Below are 21996 nucleotides of genomic sequence, written 5' to 3' on the forward strand. Positions count from 1 at the left end.
AGAACCACTCTTCTGGTTGTTTTCCTGACAAACAGGATTGAGTTGGAATTGAATGTGAGACAGAGGAAGAGAAAATAAATTAATAGACAGAGGGTTGGAAATGACATTTCCAGAGCTTCTGGACCCTTCCTTGTGGATCTAGGGCACAGAGGAAGAGGCAGCAGGGTACATATTTCTCTCTTCCACATCAGTAGGGTAAATCATAATCTTAAATCTCAAAGTTGGCTACATTTTGGGACAAGTAAAATCGTACTGGAGAGAAAGAGCACATTTTACTATCCTGGATAATCTGTTGCTGTGATTAGCACAGAACATGGCTCATGGGCCCAAAGACCTGGGTTTGAATTGTCATTCCAATAGCTGTATGATCTTGTTTATGTTTCCTGACTTCTGTGGGCTTTGTTGCTATACATAAGAGGTGAGGTGGGGAGAGGATGAGATGATAGCCCTCTTAAAAGCTCTGTGAAGCTGCTATAGGGTTTCCTTTTGAGGTGATAAAAATATTCTGGAACTAGCTAGAGATGATGACTGCATAACATTGTGAATGCATAAAGTATCATGAAATTGAACATTTTAAAATGATTAATTTTATGTTATATAAATTGTATCTCAATTTTATAAATATATCTATTGCTGTGAGTGTCCACGCCACAGAAAATAATCTGATGACTGTTGGTTTATTTCCCGGTTTTCCCCCCATCAATCTTGATTGGCTTCATCCTGAGTGGTCATTTGGTGCTTCTAGACTCTAAGCATAAATATTCTTCCACCACTATCAATAACAGCTTCTTTGTCCATTCTTATTTCCAGTTGCTTAAACTTGTGGCTGTGATAGGGCTGCTTGAAAACTTAAATAATAATAAAAAATATACTTCAAAGCAGCACATAATTTTTCACTCTATGTTATACAGGGATTTAGCTCAGAGGAAGAGAGAGAAAAGAGCCTAGTGATTATTGAGGACCTAGTATGTACTGGGTGCTTTTACAAATGTCATTTCATTTGATCCTCCTAATGACCGTGAGCGACAGATCATCTTATCCCACTTTTGGATTGATGTCAACTGGGACTCAGAGAGATTAAGAAATCCGTTGAGAGTCAATAGACACTGAACTGGAATTAAAGAATTTTAAGCCCATGTTCTTTGCATCATATGCTACTCTCTTGAGCTCATGAGATTTCAGGTGAGAGGCTGGATACTGAGGGACTTAACAGAGGAACAGTTTTGAAGAGATGGATATGGGGGCAGAGGACATTCCAAGCAACAGACGGTAAGCATAGAGGTAGAGGGAGAAAGTTTGGTGACGTATGTAAGGCGATCTCTGTAAAGTGGAGCTCTCTTTCCAGGGACATGAAGAAGAGAGTAGCTTAAAACAACATTATGGACTAACTTGAATGGCAAAGTGAACTGGCTCCTTTGGACCGGCATGGTGACATCTGACCAGCAGTCTTTCCTGGGCTCCCAACAGTGCTCTTAGTAAAGAATATAAGTCAATTAATCTGGCTCACCAGGACAGCCAGAATTGGGCTCCCGCTCCATGTAGTGGTCTCCCTTCTCATCGTTCTCCTCCTCACTCCCTGATCGTTAATGTGGGTTCGCTTCTTTTCAGTTTCAGGAACCCTCCAGGTCTTTTCTCACCACAGGGTCTTGCATATTCTGTTCCCTCTGCTTGGAGCTTCCTTCTCTAATTCTCTCTTTCCTCCATCACATTTCTCCACTAAACACATTTCCTGTCTTTTTTTTTTATTCCAATACCTATTATCATTCAAGTCACAGACAAAAATGTTACTTCTTTTAAGGTGTTTCTGAATCTCTTGGTTGGATCGCCGCCACAGCTCCCTAGGGATGCTTCTCATGCTTGTGAGAACATTTTGTTTCCGCTCACCACTCTAGATTTTAAGGCCCCTGGAAGCTGCAATTGGGCCTACCCTGTTCACCACTATATCTAAAGTTCTAACATGGTGCTCCAGAATAAAGCAGACGACGATAAGCTATTTACTGAATAATTTCTAATGAACGGAGGTGTTTGTTAAAAACATAAACCTATGTAAAGGGAAGTTTCATTCTAGCCACACTCAGGCATCTGGTTACCCTTTTCTTAGCCTTCCCCGTGGAAGAAAGAGTGACTTGAGTGTCGGGTAAGAAAGGACACGTATGCATAGCTCAACCTTCTTAAGAGCTGTCCTGCTCACAAAGAACACAAATGATTGCTCTGTTTTTCCTCTGCTCTGCATTTTAGACGGGTGTGCCCACTATGGGAGACCAGAGGTTGGTGTTCAGAATTAGGAAGCCTTTTCTTGCTGAAACAGGAAAAGTTCCCTTATCCCCCTCACAGCACATGCGATGGGGGTGTGGCTCACTTCCTTAGTGTCCCGCTGCTCAAACCTCTGCGGGGAGCATACAGACAGGCAGGCTGTGGGACTCCGACCCCACGGCAGGCAGTATCTAGGGTGAGTGTTTACAGCTCCTGAAGCCCTGTGGGCATGTGTTACGGGGTGCTCTTTTAGTTAAGCCATCTGAAGACGGTTTGTGTTAGTCAGCTCAATTAGACCCCTGCCTTATCTCAAGGACAGGAGGCTTTCTGTATCCCAGGGTTTCTCGCCTTGGTGTACTGGAAGAATCGGATCACACGCGGGCTTGGAGAAGGAGTGCAAGGTTTCACTGAGTGGAAATAGCTCTCAGCAGATGTGGGAGCCAGAAGGGAAATGGTTTTCCCCCAGAGTCGGGCTACTCAGTGGCCCAGGCTCTCCTCTGACCACCCTGGTCAAACTCCACGTCATTCTACAGGTGGATGGCCTGCCAACCTGCCAGTGTATATCGGTGTGCTCTTATGCCTTGGCATTCCTCTCCACATCCAGCTGCTTGTGTCTTCTTCTGCAGATGTGTTCCTCTTGATGTCCAGCCACTTGTGTCTCTGGGGTTTTTATAAGCACAGGATGGGGGCGTGGCGGGCCAGGGCGATCTTGGGAAATGCACGATTTGGGAAGGAAAACAGAAATGCCTGTCCTCACCTAGGTCTGTGGACACAGGCCTGTGGGGTGGAGCCCTAACCAGGGACCACATCCTCCTCTACCCAGCACTTCCCTGCCCCTCCTCCATATCATTGCCATCTACCTTAGCTAGTGTCTCAATTCAACTTTTATCAGTAATAAACCTGCCTTCGATCTCTGTCGTACTCTTTTTTAAATGTTTTAACTGGTTAAAAACACAAAAGCAGAGAGGAGTAGAGATGATTTGTTAGACCCCCTCCAATCTCAACAGAAGATATGAGCTTCTTATTTATTAAAAATGGTGTATGTATTTTTAAATGTTAGAAGCAGTGCTGTAGTTAACATGAGACTTTGAAAACTATTGTGCAAGGAACTAACATGATTGGGTTCAGCAATCTAGCAAACATTTGTTGATTATCTGCTCAGTACAAAGGACTGCACTTGACACTAGTAGGGAGAGGAATACAGAGATGAATAGGAGCTATTCCAGGCCTGCTGAGAGCTCGCAGTCTATCAGCAAAGACAGACACATACATAAATAACTCTAATTTAAAAGCGGACTGTGATAAATGCTATTGTGGGGGAGTAAACAACATCCTATGGAGTTTAGAGGAGGGAGAAACTAACTGAAAATGAGGATCTTAAGAGAGCTTATAGGAGACGAGAAATTTGACCTGGGCTTTGAAGAATCCATTTCCACTAGGGCCTAGATGAAGGAAACAGTGGTGGTGGGGGGTTCAGAGGGACCCTTGGACTCTAATCCCTGGTACAGAATAAGAAAAGTCTTTGGAATGTGGTCAGTAAAGGGTCATGTCCAGATTAAGGGTGCAAGAGTAAGGAACTGTTCCCTAAAGAGACTCTATCTTCTAAAAGATAAGCAGTTCATAATGAGGTGAATTCATGGGCAAGTTGAAATAACCTGGGTTGAAGAGTTTCCTGCCTTTGAAAGTTATTTGAAGTTGTTTCTCCCATAACCACAACACATTACTTTCCTTCCCACTCCATCTAGAATAGATTGTTTTCTTGGTAGTCCCGAATTCTGTCCAATGCATAGATTTTCTTCTGAATAATTGATATAAGTAAGGGTGCATTTAAAATTACAAACAGATTTATTATTTTGAACTCCACATTATCAAAATGGGAAAGGAATATTTCTTCGGCTCACCGTCACCCATGAGTCCTGTCACATGTGCCAGGGTACAAAAGACAGGCCAAGCATGGAACCTGTAAGTGATCCCAAGATTCAGGGCTCTAGCACACATTTTCTCCTGAATCACCTAGCTTAACTTATCCATCAGAGTGGACATTGGTTGTTTTCCACCTAACCAACAGCTTGTCTCTTTTCCTTTTAGCAGAGCCTAATTTTTATGGGGATGTATTTCTTCTTCCTGTTCACAGTGATTAAGTCAGGGATGGGGATACAGTGTAAGCCATTCCTTTGAGAAACCAGCCTGTAGCTTGGTGCAATCATTGTAACAGAGGCACTCTCTTCTCTGGGGTTGCTAAGCTGGTAGGATGGAAGCTTTGAGTTTACTTGCACAAGCAGAAGACCAACTTAAGGAAACACAGCAGAAAGCAGAATCAACCTATGGAGAGAGAAAGATGTCCAAGGACATCATCTGTACATTTGTATTCAACCAAACATGAAGCCAATATACCCGTGGATTTTTTAAGTTACATGAGCTAATGCCTTCCTTTTATGGCTCAAGCTGGTTTAAGTTAGGTCTCTACCAATTGTAGTAACTAAAACAGTCCTGATTAATTCACCCAGATGGTGCACCACATCTGAAAAACATCTTTCATGCCTTTTCATCTCCTAATTTGCTATTCTTTCTTCATTTAATGATCCCACTTTTATCTTTAGATATGACGCTAGGTTGCTTTCGCTTGGCTACTTTCTCAACTTCCTTTCAAAACAAACCCTGACCCTGGGTCCTGGGAACCAGGGCAAGGGCTGCGTGTGAGGTTGGGTTACCCTGTGAGCTACCAGATGTAGATCCAAGGTACTGCTGACAGTCAGCATCTGGGCTTTTGGGGGATCATACTGAACTGGCAAGCCTGCAGAAGCATCAGACCCAAAGCCTTTGTATAGCACAGGGAAAACACACACACACACAGCGATAAGCTCCATTAATCCAGTGTGGTGAGTCTGAGGATGGAGCCTGAGGGTTGAGGTCTGTTTAGTGAACAGAAAATAGAACGACTCAATAGAGTATTCTTGGAGGATATTTCAAGAGAGCTCCTGGAGTGGTAACGAACAGCCAATTTGTAGAGGGTTTTGAGAGGTAGGCTGAAGAGTTTAGAATTTACAAAAGAAATGGAATTTTGTGACTATAATTCTAGAGGCAATGTGCAGGGGGCTGGTGACAAGAAAATCCACTAAAAGGCTCCTGTTCTGATGTGTCTGGCTTGAGTCTGGGTGCGTGGGAGAGAGCTATCATCACACCTGAGGGCAAGGTGGTCCATATGGGAAGCTGGTTTTGTGGGTCAAAGGGAAGAGGTGTTAAGTTAGATTTCAGACACGTGGGATTTCACATGCCGGAGGGTGAAGGTAATGTGGAACACACTGACTTGAAGATCCAGAGACAGAGAGGAGTTGATGATTAGAGTTAGGGGCCATTCCCTTGGAAGGACAAAGCAAGGTTATACGTGTCACTCATTTTTCTGAGGGAAAATGATGTCGAGAAAATTTTCCACTTGATCTATGCTCCTGCATTGTGGAAGGAGACTGGTAATTCATCTAACAGATAACACGTAAACTTCAAAAAAATATACAGTGATTTAGGGGGAAACAGTTGCATAGAATAGGATCTAATTGTCTGCATGGGAGATTCCCTTTTGGGAAGATATTCAGAGCTCTGCTCCAGCCCATTTTCACAGGAAAGCTGCTCTCTCCTCCAAAAGACCACACACAAACTTGAGCCTTGGAAATAATTGGAAAAAATAATTTTAAAAGGCAACTACCATACAGAAAACATCATTCACATTTTTATCTTTTATTTGCAACTTTGTGGCACAAAGCCTTACAGCAAGAAATCATGGTTGACAGATTATATCGGTTTGTAAAGAATGTGTGTATCATTTACTGTTGGCAAATAAAGGAACATTGTTGTAAGGAGACAGAAGAGATAGCAGATTTCAGTGATTATTCATCATTAACCTTTCCCTCTCTTTTATACTGTATTCCATTGGTCATTAATGCCCACCAATACTTTCCAATGTCTCTTGAAGCAGTTTGCTAACTCATATTTATGGTGAACCTGCTAGGTGCCAAATCACACCAGGCATTTAGGAGAGAGAGAATAAGAAATGCTTTCTATCTTCAGGTTGCTCAGAGATAAACAAGACAACAGTAAACAGGACTTGTTTGGTGGGCCTATGGTAAATCTGATGCTGTGCTAGAGGTAATAATGGAGTGATGCTTTCAGTCTTGTTTGATGGAAAAGATTTATCCCAGGAAGTGATATTTCATTTTATTTCTGATATGACATAAAATATGCATAGGAATTTTCCAGTCAAAGAAACTTACAGAAAGGACATCCCAGGTAGGGCATATTTGGAAAGTATTACTTTATTAATTCTACCAACACATTAAATATCTAGACATAGAGCTAGGCACTGGGGATACAGAAATAAATGAAATGTACTCAAAGCAATGAATATTATTTTTAGAATCCATTTTCTACACCCCCAAGACATTGGTCTTAGATATTTCTTTTTGTCTTTCTTGCCCTGTTTCTATTGATATTTCTTTAAAATAAATATAGATTATTCAAAGTTCTGTGATGGGGAAATTGAGCCCCTTTATATTAAGGGTAGACCATATCGCAATGAGGTCATTGTTTTGTAGGGCATTGTATTCATATTTTTGAAATCTCCATATTTTTTCTGTTTGGGGAATTAATGATCTCCCTTTCCCAGACAGCAGAACAAGCTGGGATAGTTGTTGTAACTTTGGATACCCAGAGCAATTAGAAGTCCTCCTTCCCAGCTGCCTGGAGACATGTTCTGATTTCAGTGCTGTCATATATAATCCTGCCTTGGTCAAGATGAAGCCCTGTTTGAGTTGACAACTTACACCCTCTGCCCCATGTGGCAGTTGTAAAAATAGACCCATTGCTGCAGGGACTGCAATGCAAGTCACTTTTTTGTTTCTCAGATTTTGCTTTTCTTTTTCCAATTCCCTTTCTGCCCCACGCTGTGAGCCTTCGACGTAGACAAACGGACAGTCAAGATTCTGGGAAACAGACATGCTCTGTACCATCTGGTGTCATGGACTAGCATCTCCCTGGCCCAGTTCCTTGTCTTCAGATTGCCAGATCAAGTAAGACTGGACAAGGACACAGTGTGAGAAAGTGCAGAACTCATCGGGTGCCTGCTTCTACAAGGGCAGAAACCAAGAGTTGGGTCAGATTTCAGAGAATTGACGAGATAGTGTGGTGTTGTGTGGATGCAAGTCCCATGTGACTCTGCGGTAACCCAGAGGAGGTATAAGTACCTCCTGTCTTTCTGTTGTCAACCTCACAGTATCTTCCTAGCACAGTGCCTGGTACAGATGTGTCTTCTGACTTTGATCTTCCTCTTACTTGTTCCACTATTCTGCCCATCCAGGAGGCTTTATATTGCTAAACAAAACTCTAATCAATTTTCAGGTCATATTGCTTCATTCTTCGTCCTTCCTTTCCCGTCCAACCCTGTTTTCTCATCCCCACTCCCTCTACCAAGCTCAGTCATGTGTCACCTCACACCAGGATTATGTTGTCTATCAGCCTCTATCAGAGGTGTCCAATCTTCTGACTTCCCTGGGCCACACTGGAAAAAGAAGAATTGTCTTGGGCCACACATAAAATACACTAATGATAGCTGATGAGCTAAAAAGAAAAATAACGGAAAACATCTCATCATGTTTTAAGAAAACTTACCTATTTGTTTTGGGCCACATTCAAAACCGTCTTGGGCTACATGCGGCCTGTAAGCTGTAGGTTGGACAAGCTTGCTCGATGCTGTCACCCTACCCATACTACCAATGCCTCCAAAGTTTTGGTTCAACAGGGGTTCATCACTTTCCTGTTAAAAATAGCCCATGGATCCCCACAAATGCCTAATCTTCAGTAAGAGATGCAGAACTTTTTTCATTTGTTTCTCCTACTGTTCTTCGTCTCTCCATCCACCCAGGGCTTCTGACTCTACACGCTGTGTTTTTCCTGTGCCAGGGAAGGACTGCCTTCTCTGTCCAAAGCCATTTGTCTATTTGCCTCTGTCCTGTCTTCATGGTGCCCTTGAAACCAGCCCTGAGAGACTGCCAGACCAACTGCCCTCAGTGCTAAGAAGCAGCTTCCCCCTCATCAGTCTGGCAGAGCCTGATCACCTTCATGTGTCACATATCACTGTTCTAAGCCTCCTAATGTGACATTGATGCTACTGCCATTTCCCTGGACGCAGATGCAGTTTTCTAATACATAGAGGAGCAAATTAGCTTGAAATTGGAAATTAAATGACAACTTTTAGGGGAACTAGTATTTATTAAGCCTCTACTGTGTGCCAGGCTATTGTACTTCTTTATTTCATTTAGTCTCTGAAGATTCATGTTTTCCACATCTGCTAAATGACTATGGAATGCCCTTCTTCTAAAATTTTCTTATGGTTTAAATGCAACATAGGACTAAGTAAATAACAGTTAATATGATCTTAAAAAAAAAAAAAACAAAAAAAAACCCCACTAATTCACCACCTTCTACTCTAACAGCCCTTTCAGCAAGCAGGAGTTTTAATTTTAGAGTTACTCATAGGCCTTGTACTTCATCAGAGTTATCTTCGCAGATGAACTCAAGCCTCCTATGAAAAAGCGCAGGAGCAGTAGAAAGGCGGTAAATGTACGTGTGTATTCTTATGACAGATAGGCATGTGGCTGCACTTCACCTTTTCTGGTGAGATATGTGAGTCCAACTGTAAGAGATATGCATGCATGGGTGGAATCTATTGAATGGTCAGAGTCCATCCATGGAACAGATGGATAACGTCCATCCATTAGGCTATAGTATGTGTAATATACTATAATATAGAAGTGTCTGCAGGGATAATTAATCTCCTTAACTGCTGAGTTGGATGCTAATTAAATCAGCATAAATATGAGAAAACTTGGGTTAGAGACAAGCAAAATTAGAAATACACACACACACACACACACACACACACACAGGCATGTACTCTATGTATAGACATGTACCCATCTGTCAATATATGTAACATCTACTTGTCTCACACAAACCATTAGAATATATCAAGATTTCTTGTTCTTCTACCTCCTGCTGAGGGAGGGCCTTGGATTTACAGGTAATTGCTGCAGTTTTTAATTTTACCAGTATTTGCCTTAAGCCTGTCTTTTCAGATATTTGCATTTAAGAATTAAAATTATACCCAATAGGAACACATATCATTTTTAATTTTCTAAAGTCCTCGAGGCAGTAGTTGGAGCTGGGGAGAAACAGATTTTAATTTGTTTTTCAAAGCTTGAATTTCACTTATCTACTTTGAGAAACTGAAAAACACTTAGGGTTGCTGCCCTTAACTTTTAGTCTCTCCCAGCTTTCTACTTTCTCTGTTTCACCTGGATGACAAAGATATAGAATTCTAGAATTTAAGTGGAACTTGGAGGTCTTTTTGTGTAACTGCTTCTTTGAAAGAAGAAAAAGATAAGGTCCAGAGAGGGAAAATGATCTTCCCAAGACTCCATAACTGCAAAGTGGTAGAGCCTGAAATGATCCAGGTCTCTTAACTCCTATTCAAGATTTTTTTGATGGAGTACAGCTAATGTCTTTGCTTAGCCTGCTCTCCTGTTTGGTGTGAACACCATCCTCATACCTAGACTCCTGTCCACCTCCTCTCAGGGATTATATAAGTTCCCTAACCAGTTCCAGCCACTCAAGGACCCCTGAAATCCCAGACTTCATTGATCATACCCAACCAAATCAATGACCGTCTTTTGGTTTTAACTTCCCAAGACCAAGAAGCAGTCATGTTTTCTTCCTTTCTTTTCTTTATAGAGACAAAATGTGGACAGAGCTTCATGAAAGGAAGCCTGTTATTGTGTAAGGGTTCTAACCTGCTTGTTAATAAATATAAACACCTGACAAGGACATCCATAATCCAAAGTCATACTGACCTAGTCTTTTACCACTCTTCCAAGACACACTAGCTGATATGGTTTGGCTGTGTCCTCACCCAAATTTCATCTTGAATTGTGACTCCCACAATTCCGATGTGTCATGGGAGGAAACTAGTGGGAGATGATTGAGTCATGGGGGGCAGGTCTTTCCTGTGCTGTTCTCATGATAGTGAACGAGTTTCGTGAGATCTGATGGTTTTAAAAATGGGAGTTTCCCTGCACAAGCTCATTCCTTGCCTGCTGCCATCCAAGCAAGATGTGACTTGCTTCTAATTGCCTTCCTCCATCATTGTGAGGCTTCCCTAGCCACATGGAACTGTAAGTCCATTAAATCTTTTTCTTTTGTAAATTGCCCAGTCTTGGACAATTTACTTTATCAGCAGTGTGAGAACAAACTAATACAGCAAATTTCATTGTGATTCACCTATGGGGTCCTGCCAGAGGCTCCAAACAGCATTCCTATCTGCCACTGATACCTCAAGCACCATTAGATATGCTAGGTCATATGGCCCAAGTGGCAGAGCAGCTTGCACAGTAGCCTGAACCTGTTGCAGAGACTTCTCCTGTTCTGGACCCCACTCAAAACTGTCAGCCTTTCAGGTCATTTGATAAATGGGCTGTAGTAACACACTCAAATGAGGAATGTGTTGCCTCCAAAATCCAAATAGGCCCACTAGGCATTGTGCCTCTTTCTTGGGTGTAGGAGGGGCCAAATGCAGCAACTAATCCTTCACCTTAGAAATAATATCTCAACAGGCCCCACACCACTGGACCCCTAGAAATTTTACTGAGGTAGAAAGTCCCTGAATTTTAGTCAGATTCATTTCCCATCCTCTGGCACACAAATGTCTTACCAGTAAGTCCAGTGTGTTTGCTACTTCTTGCTCACTGGAGCCAGTCAGCATAATATCATTAATGTAATGGACCAGTGTGATGTCTTGTGGAAGGGAAAAGCGATCAAGGTCTCTTTGAAAAAGATAATGACACAAAGCTGGAGAGCTGATAAACCCCTAAGGTAGGACAGTAAAGGTATATTGCTGGTCTTTCCAGCTGAAGGCAGATTGCTTCTGGTCGGCTTTAGGGACAGGAATGGAGAAAAAGGCATTTGCCAAACATTGGCTGCATCCCAGGTACCAGGAGATGTGTTAATTTGCTGAAGCAATGAAACTACATCTAGTACAGTAGGTACAATTGAAGTCACCATTTGATTAAGCTTACGATAATCCAATGTCATTCTCCTACATCCATCTGTCTTTTGCACAGGCCAAATAGGATAGTTGAATAGGGATGTGGTGGGAATCACCACCCCTGCGTCTTTCAAGTCCCTGATAGTGGCACTAACCTCAGGAATCTCTACAGGGATGCAATATTGTTTAGGATTTACTATTTTTCTAGGTAGAGGCAGCTCTAATGGTTTTCATTTGGCCTTTCCCACCATAATAGTCCTCACCCTACTAGTCAGGGAGCCAATGAAGGCGTTCTGCCAGTTGCTAAGTATGTCTATGCCAATGATGCATTCTGGCACAGGGGAAATTACCACAGGATAAGTTGGGGGACCCACTGGACCCATTGTAAGTCGGATCTGAGCTAAAATCCATTACTTACGTTACCTCCATAGGCCACTACTTTAACTGGAGAACCACAATGACATTTTGGGTCCCCTGGAATCAACATTAGCTCAGAGTCAGTGTCCGGTAGTTCCTGAAATGTCTGATCATTTCCCTGTTCCTAATGCACAGTTGCCCTGGTAAAAGACCAGAGGTCTCCTTGGGGAAGGTTCAGAGAAAGATTAACAGCATAAATTGTCAGTAGTATAGTGGGCTCCTTCCTCAGGGTGACCCAGACTCCCTTTCATTCAAGGGATTCTGGGTCTTTTAACTGGCTAAAGTCTGAAAGTTGATTGAGGGGCTGTGATTGTCTGTTTTTATAATTCAAATTAGTCTTTTGTTCACTAGACCTGAAGTTTTCTGCTTATATAAATTAAATAGGAATGCTGTAGGCTTCCTATCAATTTCACTTCTAGGAACACTGTGATTAATCAGCCAGTGCCAGAGCTCTACATGAGTCCAACTATTCTGATTGCTGCTTTGCCTCTACTGTCCATTATGGTAGCTTTGTCCACCTTGCCTTTGATGGTTGACCACCACTTGGCCCCTGCCACCTCAGGATCCAATTATTCCCATTGCATTTATTTATTTATTTATTGAGATGGAGTCTAACTCTATCATTCAGACTGGAGTGCAATGGCATGATCTTGGCTCACTGCAGGCTCTGTCTCCCAGGTTTAAGTGATTCTCCTGCCTCAGCCTCCCCAGTAGCTGGGACTACAGGTGTACACCACCATGCCTGGCTAATTTTTGTATTTTTAGTAGAGATGGGGTTTCACCATGTTGGGCAGGCTGGTCTTGAACTCCTGACCCCGGGTGATCTGCCTGCCTCGGCCTCCCAAAGTGCTGGAATTGCAGGTGTGAGTTACAGGACCTTGTATTTAAATTTTGTAGTTGAGTGACTGCAGTTCCCTCTGTTAGATCTGACATACAGAGAAGAGAAATTAAAAGACTCTTCAAAGATGCCAGTGCTGCCCTCAACAAATCTATTTCACAAAGCACTGGTCAAGGGTACATATTCTGGACCCTCCCAGCTGGGATGAGTATGCCTAAAGTGACTAATCCCAATTTCCAACATCCCAGTTTCCCTAAGCCTTTGAATCCCTTTTTCTACACTAAACTGATGGAGATTAGCCATTTCTAGCTCACTCACAGTGGGCCATCTTTTAATCCATATTTCAGCTAATCAAGCAAATAAGCGATTAGAACCTTTTTAAATTCCTGAGCTGCAACATTAAATACAGAATCCCTACTTAGTGGATCCCAATCAATATATCCAGCCTGATCCAACTCTGTGTTCCTTCCACCATCATACCACACCCTTAACATCCTTTCTCATGCCTGTTCTCCAGATTTCTGCTTATGTAAATTAGAAAACTCAAGCAGTTCTTTTCAAGTGTCCTGCACCTCCTCATGGGTCCCACCAGGACTTTAGTCTATTATAGATTTAGAATCAAACAGGGGCATTGGGGGTGGCTCCTCAGGAGAATCAACATTATCTTGCCTGGCAACTGCCTCAGAAGAGGCCATTATGATTGTGTCAGGCCGTGCAGGGTTTGTCTCCTCAGACAAAGGTGGAAAGGCTGATGGCAGTGTGGATCAGAGAGGGGATGTTGCCACTACTGGGGAGGGGGAAGTTGTTTCTTCTGGAAAAAAGGTTCATCAGAGTTTACAAGCTCAGTGTACCCAGCTTCATCAGGGTCCTCCCACACATCCCCATTTCAAGTTGCATGGTACCCTTCTTTTCCAATCAATGCCCTCACTTTAACAGTAGACACTTGGCAAGACTCTGTGGCAACCTTTCATTGCAGGTCAGCCACTTGTATAATAAGAGTTTGTGTCTAATTTTCCACAATTTCAGCTCTCTCTTTACAGGAGATAAGACTCTCACTAAGGGCAATATTAGCAAATTTGAGGCTCAGTATGTGCTTCTGAAGCTGAGAGTTAAAATCCTGAGTTCATCATTTTCTTTCATCACTTTATCCAGTGAACTTAGGATCAACCAACCAATGTTATTATGTTCCTTGGTTCTCCACATATGGCCAAAGGTATTTTGCATAGTGTCACTAAACTGCTTGCCTCTCGTGAGCAGTGAATTGGGAGTGTCAAGTGCATTTATTTCACATAACTCTCTGAACAGTTCACACCAAGGACTGTAAGTGTTGTCCACACTATTAGAAGTAGAATCCTTAGCATTTTGGGGTCAAATCCTATTATGCAGCCAACTCTAGAAACCCCCAAACCAACAAAAGAACTTCATCCTTAATATTCTGTTCCCCTAGAACCACTCTTGGAACCAAAATCTGTATTAGTCAGGGTTCTCTAGAGGGACAGAATTAATAGGATACACACACACACACACACATATACATACATATATATATACACACATGTATGGAGGAGTTTATTAAGGAGTATTAACTCACACAATAACAAGATCTCACAATAGGCCATCTGCAAACTGAGGAGCAAGGAAGCCAGTCTAACTCCCAAAGCTGAAGAACTTGAAGTCCGATGTTCAAGGGCAAGAAACATCCAGCACAGAAGAAAGATGTAGGCTGGGAGGCTATGCGAGTCTAGCCTTTTCATGTTTTTCTGCCTGCTTTTTATTCCGACCATGCTGGTAGCTGATTAGGTTGTGCCCACCCAGGTTAAGGGTGGGTTTGCCTTTCCCATTCCACTGACTCAAATGTTAATCTCCTTTGGCAACACCCTCACACACACACCCAGGAGCAATACTTTGCCTCCTTCAATCCAATCAAGTTGACACTCAGTATTAACCACAACACTAGCTTTCTTTAAAAAACAATTATTCTAAGTTCAGTGGTACATGTGCAGGTTCATTATATAGGTAAGCTTGTGTCATAGGAGCTTGTTGTACAGATTATTTTGTCACCAAGATATTAAGCCTAGTACCTCTTAGCTATTTTTCCTGATTCTCTCCCGCCTCCCACCCATCCTCCACTCTCTGATAAGCCTCTCTGTTCCCCTCCATGTGTCCATGTGTTCTCATCATTTACCTCCCACTTATAAGTGAGAATATACAGTATTTGGTTTTCTGTTCCTTTGTAAGTTTGCTAAGGATAATGGTCTTTAGCTCCATCCATGTTCCTGCAAAGGACACAATATCACTCTTTTTTTATACCTGCATAGTATTCCGTGGTATAGGTACCACATTTTCTTTATGCAGTCTATCATTGATGAGCATTTAGGGTGATCCCATGCCTTTGCTATTGTGAATAGTGCTACAGTAAACATACACGTGCATGTGTCTTTGTGATAGAATGATTTCTATTTCTTTGGGTATGTACTCCATAATAGGATTGCTGGGTCAAATGGTAGTTCCGTTTTTAGGTCTTTGAGCAATTGCCACACTTCCTTAAACCACAGCAAGCACACTCCAGCTGCAAAGCCTTTGCACTTGTCCTGGCCTCTTTCTGGAACTCTCTTCTCCCTGGAATCTGCAGGGTTTATTCCCTCAACTCCTTCAGGTCTATGCCCAAATGTCAGACTCAGTGTTTCCCTGATTAGTCTATTTAAAATAGCCACCCCTGCCTCCAACATACCTGTTTAGAATTTCCTGCTGCTTATTATATTAGCAGTTATTACAGCATATTATATTCACCTTTTGGCATATTATCTGTGTTTCTCTAAAAAGATGTAGACCCCATGAAGGCAGGAATTTCTGTATGTCCTATTGTGTTACATTAGTAGTGCCTACAAAAGTGCATGGCACACCTATGACATTCAATACATATTTATTAAACATGGGAATGAATGAGTAGATAAATAAATGCCACATTCCTCCCATTAACTGTGATGCCTTTCAGTGTTCTCAATGACCCTAGTCCCAGGGATCCTTCTCTATTAAGAAGGTTGACCTGTTTGGTCAGTTATTCATGTCTTCTGCTATCACTCAAGAATTTATGGAATTCTATTATCAGGCTGTACCAATGGTGGAAATGATGCCTTTCCTTCTCTCCATTTACTTTTCTCTGCTTGTCCCAAAATAACATTGAGCTGAACATCAGGAATCCTGAGTTCCATCACCATCCAGCTCCTTGATCCTGTAAACCACTGTACTCTTTGGGCCCTGATTCGAATAACCAGGTAAGCTGGCAACTGTGCCTTCCAGTTTTGTGATTGGAGCTACGTTAGCATTAGGAGGGCTCCACATCAGAGAGCATGACCCTCCTATCCTGGGGACATTGGAGCTCTAAAAGAGAAGTAAAGAGGATCTCAGGCATGGGAAATACACCAGGGACCCAGTTACTCAGAGGCAGACATACAGTGAAGATTTGGTTAAGAGAACAGAAGCTGAGGCCCAGTGACTGAATTGCAAGGTCAGAATAAGACCAAGAATAGTTTTTCATTCTCTTGTTAGCTCCTTAAGTCCTCCCATGTGGGAGCCCAGGAAGAGTCTGGGATAGGGCAGAAGTACTGAGAGGCCTGAGTTATTGCATGGTGGCGTGGAGCTTGGTAGGGAATGGGTTTTATGCCGTCATCCAGCTGTTGAGCTGGGGGTCGGAGTGTAGCCACTCTTCACTTTTGGTCCCCGTGTGGAAGCATGTTCCTAAACATTTTTAGATGATTGCCTACCCCTTGTTCATTCACTGGGGAGGAAGGAAGCGTTACTTAATAGGTGAGTTTGTGAGAGGAACTGGACACAAATGGCTCAGCCTCTTCCTCTTGCTTTCTGGGAGGGATCATGCTGTAACTTCAACCTAGAGAAACTTGTGGTTTTCCACTTTTGCCCCTGAAAAGGTGTGTAAATCTGCCTGATCTTGGCAGTTCACTTGCCAACTTCTTGTCAATAATCAAGGTAAATTTTTGGCCTCCCTGAGTCTCATTTCTTAGGCTTATATTTCACTTTGGTTTAGAACTTGGGTGGGAAAGAGGAGTCCTGTTTACTGACTCCCACATCATCTGTGTATCAGTCAGTCACCAACTTCTACTGAATGCCCACAATATGCCCTGCACTGTGGCAGTAGGGAAAGTGGGTAGGGAACTATTTGTGGGGTGTGTCCTATGCAGCAAGTATGCTCTAGATCCATTACAGGTATTCTCACTGAAACCACGTAGTGACTTTGAAGGCAGGATTATTATTCCCATTTTACAGAAGAGAGAACTGCGGCTCAAAAATGTCAAACAAAAAACAAAACTTATTCACAGTAAGTACAGGTAGTAAATGTAGGAGTCAGAACATATATTTTTTGATGTCTGATCCCAACGTCATGTTATTAGATGTGGTTCTGCTTTCTAACTCACAATCTACTAGTGTGAACAGATCTTCCACATTGTGTCCCTTGTCAGCTAGATACAAACTAAAATAGGAAAAAAAGACTGTCTACCCAAATAGAGGAAGATGGATTATAAAAAGGCTTAGCATGGTGATGATTGAGTTAAATGTTCCCACTTGAGTATGAATCAGATAACCCTGAATTATTATCTTACCATTTAGTATCTCTTTGACATTAAGCACATTATTTAACCTCTCTGAGTCTCAGCTCCCTTATTTGTAAAATAGGGATTATTGCAATAGAGATTTTTTGTGGGGTAGATTAAATGAAAGCACGTAACATTTGTAAAGTTCCCAACACACTCCTGGCTCCAGAGTAAGTATTCTTAAGTATTGGTGTTTTCCTTATTCCCTCTCTAAGGAGGTTTTAGGGATAGATAAATATGCTTTTCGTTGAGATACATGATTCAGTTCAACATATCTTAGATTTCTGGGCATAATCTTCTTTGGAAGTGATTTTTCACAGGTGACTTCCAGAAATTCAAATGTGATTTTTTGTTGGAACCACAGTCACCACCCTAAGGCCTGATATCAAACATCCTAATGTCAACTTTGTCTGATGCCTACAAACCTTTTAAAGAGTAGACAGGCCCAGATGTTTAGGGAAATTTTATTGCTTTTGTTGCAGTTTATACAACTCTGATGAGACTATTACAATGCAAGTTTCCCTGTGCTCACCCCAAGAAGGCAGAAGGTAATTAGTATTTCTGTGAGCATGTGGGGTGCTTTGAAACATTTTTCATCACCAAAATTTGAAAAGGAAGTAATTTTCATTTTATTTGTTTAGCACTGATTGTTTCTTCCTCTCTCTTTATGGCCAATAAAGAGAGTATTGCATACCACATTTGTCTTGGGATTAAAATAAAACTATGTCCTCAAATTATTTTGAAAATAATACGGTTGCATTGTTTCCTGGACTGGGTGGTACGGTAGCTAGGTCCTACCAAAAAACGTTTTAAGTAAAGGCTGACTAATGGCATCCTGTGGGGCCTTTTATTCCTTTTCTTTTTTCTTTGCTTTTGAACAGGAGGGGATGCAGAGAATAAAGTAAAGCAATCTGGAAAAGTCTGATATGGGTTTCAAATATCCTTCTCTGTCCATATCCCTAAGCTGGTGTTCAAGGAGAAAAGGAGTCCAAGCATCTTTGAAGTTGCTTCAAGTGCCAATAACTATGCTCTCAGCTTTGGCATGCATTGGTCTTGCCCATGGTGAGAAAAATGAACTACCTACATCTGGATCAGCTAGTTAGGTGTTAAAATGAAGAACCCTGGTCCAACTTCATCCAGACAGACTGCATCAGTAGCACTGGGAATGAAGTCTGAGAATCTGCTTTTTATATTTATTTTTAAAATAAGCTCCTCAAAGTATCCTCATTCACTCTGAAGTTTGAAAAACACTGTCATTAAATTTGTACTAAAGCACAGATAGGCAGACACAAATGAGGGTTTCCCCAGTAGTTGGACTAGAAAATCACTAATTTGGCTTAACTCAGAAAAGACAAGCCCCCAAAATTTACAAAAATAAAATATAAAGAGATGTTTTGTAAAAAGCTTGCTCATCTTAAAACCACTCTCTATTGCCTCCTGCTTTTCATCCACGCGCTGTTCTGTCTGCCCTGGGATTACAAAATGTTCTAAATAGTTGTGATGATTTTGAGCATATTCCCTGAGATTATATCTCTACCAAGCCCCAGGGAGAAGAGAAGGTCAGAAGTAAGTTCCTGAGGTGGGGGTTTACCAGCTCTCCAACTCTGGTCTTGACCTGCTTTCTATTAAAGAACTCCTCCCCAGCTTGTTAGTCTTCTTTATCCATAAAACCTTTTCAATACACCTAGCTGGAATTAGTCTCTCCCTCTTCTAGGCTGCCACACTCTTTATCAAGTGCATTTCACTTATTTCTGCCTGCCTTGCAATGAGTTAAATCCAATAAAATGTCATTTGTGTAATGCTCTCCAAAGCATTTTTACACACACTAACTCATTAATCTTCACAATATACCTTAGTTGGGATTAGAACTCTTTTTATTTTAATAAAAGGTGAGGTTCCAGGAGGTTAAATGACTTCTTCAAGATCAAGAAATTAGTTAATGCCAGAGGTCTATCTTCATACCATTACACTGTTTTTCATATAAGTTATATAGTTTTATTCCTCTTTCATCAAGCTACAAATTTTTGATATTATGCAACTAAATGGGTCAGAACATGCTAGATGCCATGCAACATAAGTGCGTCAGTGGAGCCTCTTTCGTTGAGAAATTTACAGTCTTATTAGATAATTAAGGTCCACCCTGATCACTTTCACCCAGTATTGCAGTTGTTTATTATTTTATTTCTCAAATGCATTTAAGTCTGCATATTATAGATACTCCACCAAGAACTATACATACTTTAAAAAAATCACAGTAGAACAAAGTAGCTGTTATTAGGAATATAATCGCAGAGGAAAGATTGACCCTGGAAGTACCAGATTGTCTAAGAGCTTGTGAGTTTAAGAGCTTGTTCACTGGAGGCAGAATTTCTGAATTTGTTTCCTGTCTCCTCCACCACTTAATATCTCTGTGACCTTGGGCAAAGATTTATATGTGTTATTCCTTGAAGATTAGAGGAGTGTGTAAAGACATTAGAACATATACTGACACAGACTAAGTGCTCAATCAATGCCAGCAATGATAGTAATAATAATTAGATGTTAGGATCATTATTTAAGCCTTGGACCAAATTTGGGAAAATATTAGCCATCATATTTTCAAAATATTTTTCTTCACCAGTCCTTCTGCTTTCCTTTGGAATGTTGATGACATAACTGTTAGCCATTCTGGTATTGACTCAAGAGTCCTAAGGCTCTATTTATTTCTTTTTCAATCTTTTTTTCTCTCTATTGTTAAAACTGGATAATATCTATCAATATTTTATAAAGCTCATTGGCTTTTTCTTCTATCATTTCCAGTCTACTGTTGGGCCTATCCAGTGACTTTTTAAAATTTTGCTTAATGTATTTTTAAAATGTTCACTTTTTTGTTATAGCTTCAATTTATCTGAAGAGATATTCTTTTTTTCATTTCAAGAGTGTTTACACTTACTTTGCAGAGCATGATTAAAATTACTGCTTTAAAAACTTTATCTAATAATTCTAACACCTATATTATCTTGGGGTCAGCATATATTAATTATCTTTCTTCTTGAAAGATACTGATATTTCCTGGTTCTTCATGTTTAATAATTTTAGATTATATCTTGGGCATTTTGAATATTATACTCTAAGGGTCTGAGTCTTCTAAAAATCTCAAACACAATATTTTTTGTTAGCTTGTTTTAGCAAACAATTGACTCAGTATCAGGCTATAAGTTCCTATCTGCCTTCCCTTTAGGATATGCTTCCAATGTAGGCTTAATTTTCAAAGCCTTTGAAGTGTTATTTACATCTGTCCCTTTTGTATACCAGCCAGTGACAAATCTAAGACCTAGATGGGGATTTACCACATAATTTGGTTCTAAAAGCCTCTTGTATGCAATTTAGGGCCAAGTCCCATGAATGCACAACTTGAAGGCAAGCCCAAAAATTTATATATAACTTTATGTTACCACTTTATTTCCTAGTTGTGATTTTCCTGGCACATTCTGGCTCCCAGCCTCCACATCTCATTTCATCCTGACTTCTGCATTGGTTTTCTGTCTAGGAAACTGGGGTTTTAGGTGCCTCTCTCTGCCATGTACTTTCTGCAACTGAGTCTGCATCGGGGCCAAGCAATGAGAGGATACAAGCTGATAAAAACAGGTATTTCTTCTATTCTCTTGGTACCACAGTTCTTCTGGTCAGTAGTATATTTCCTCTCTTGCAGTTTTAGAGGCCTGCCCAGCCACTGCTGTCATTTTAATCACTACTAATATGGGATTGTCTGAGGACCATCGTGGGAGAAAAAATAAACAAAACAAACAAGCAAACAAACAAAAAACCCAGAAAATTTATACTATTGTCTCTAACCCATTCCCTGCTGCTTAGACCCACAAGGGAGATTTTCTTTTACTTTGTTATGGGTTGAACTGTGTGCTCCTAGGATTTATATGTTGGTGTCCTAACCCTTAGTATCTCAGAATGTGACCTTATTTAGGTGTAGGATCATTGCATGTGTAACCAGTTCAGATGAGGTCATGCTGAAGTAGGATGGCCTCCTAATCAAATATGACTGATGTCCTTATAAAAAGGGAAGCTTGGACACAGACACATGTACAGGGAACATAATGTGAAAAGATACAGGGAGAAGACAGCCATCTACATGCTCAGGAGAGAGGCCTGAAACAAATCCCTCGGTCACAGCCTTTAGAAGGAATCAACACTTCTGGCACCTTGATTCTGAATTTCTAGCTTCCAGAACTGTGAGATAATACATTTACGTTGTTTAAGCCTGCTGTTCTGTTGTTTGGATACTATGTGGTATTTTGTCATGGCAGCACTAGCAAACTAGTATTCTTTTTGCCCACACTTGGTGTAAACTTATGAGTTTTAGGCTTGGGGGTGCGGGTGGGGGCGGGTGATGGTGGTGAAGAACATAATTACCAGTTTAGTGTTATTCTGAGTTCTGGTTTTCTTTCTCAATCTGCCTGCTACCACCTGCTTCTTATACTCCTCGGATAGCTACTGTAAGCATTCTGTCCAGGGTTTGCAGTTGCATTTAGTGAGAAAGACAAGGTGAAGTGAACTTACTCAGTGTTGACCAACCCAAACTTAGAGTTTTTTGGTTTGTTATGACCCTCTCCCCTCCTTAGATTTTACAAGAATGATTTGAAAAAGGATCTTATACCATTTTATAATTTCATCAAGAAATGGAAACAGGAATCTCATGATCACCTTTGCTTTTGAAACTAATTTCCTCCAGGCTCAGTTTACAGATGTTAACATCTTTTGGTTGCAGTTTAAACTTCTGAGTTCATTCTGCTTAT

Source organism: Chlorocebus sabaeus, chromosome 8 (assembly GCF_047675955.1).
Source record: "Chlorocebus sabaeus isolate Y175 chromosome 8, mChlSab1.0.hap1, whole genome shotgun sequence".
Taxonomy (NCBI): Eukaryota; Metazoa; Chordata; class Mammalia; order Primates; family Cercopithecidae; genus Chlorocebus; species Chlorocebus sabaeus.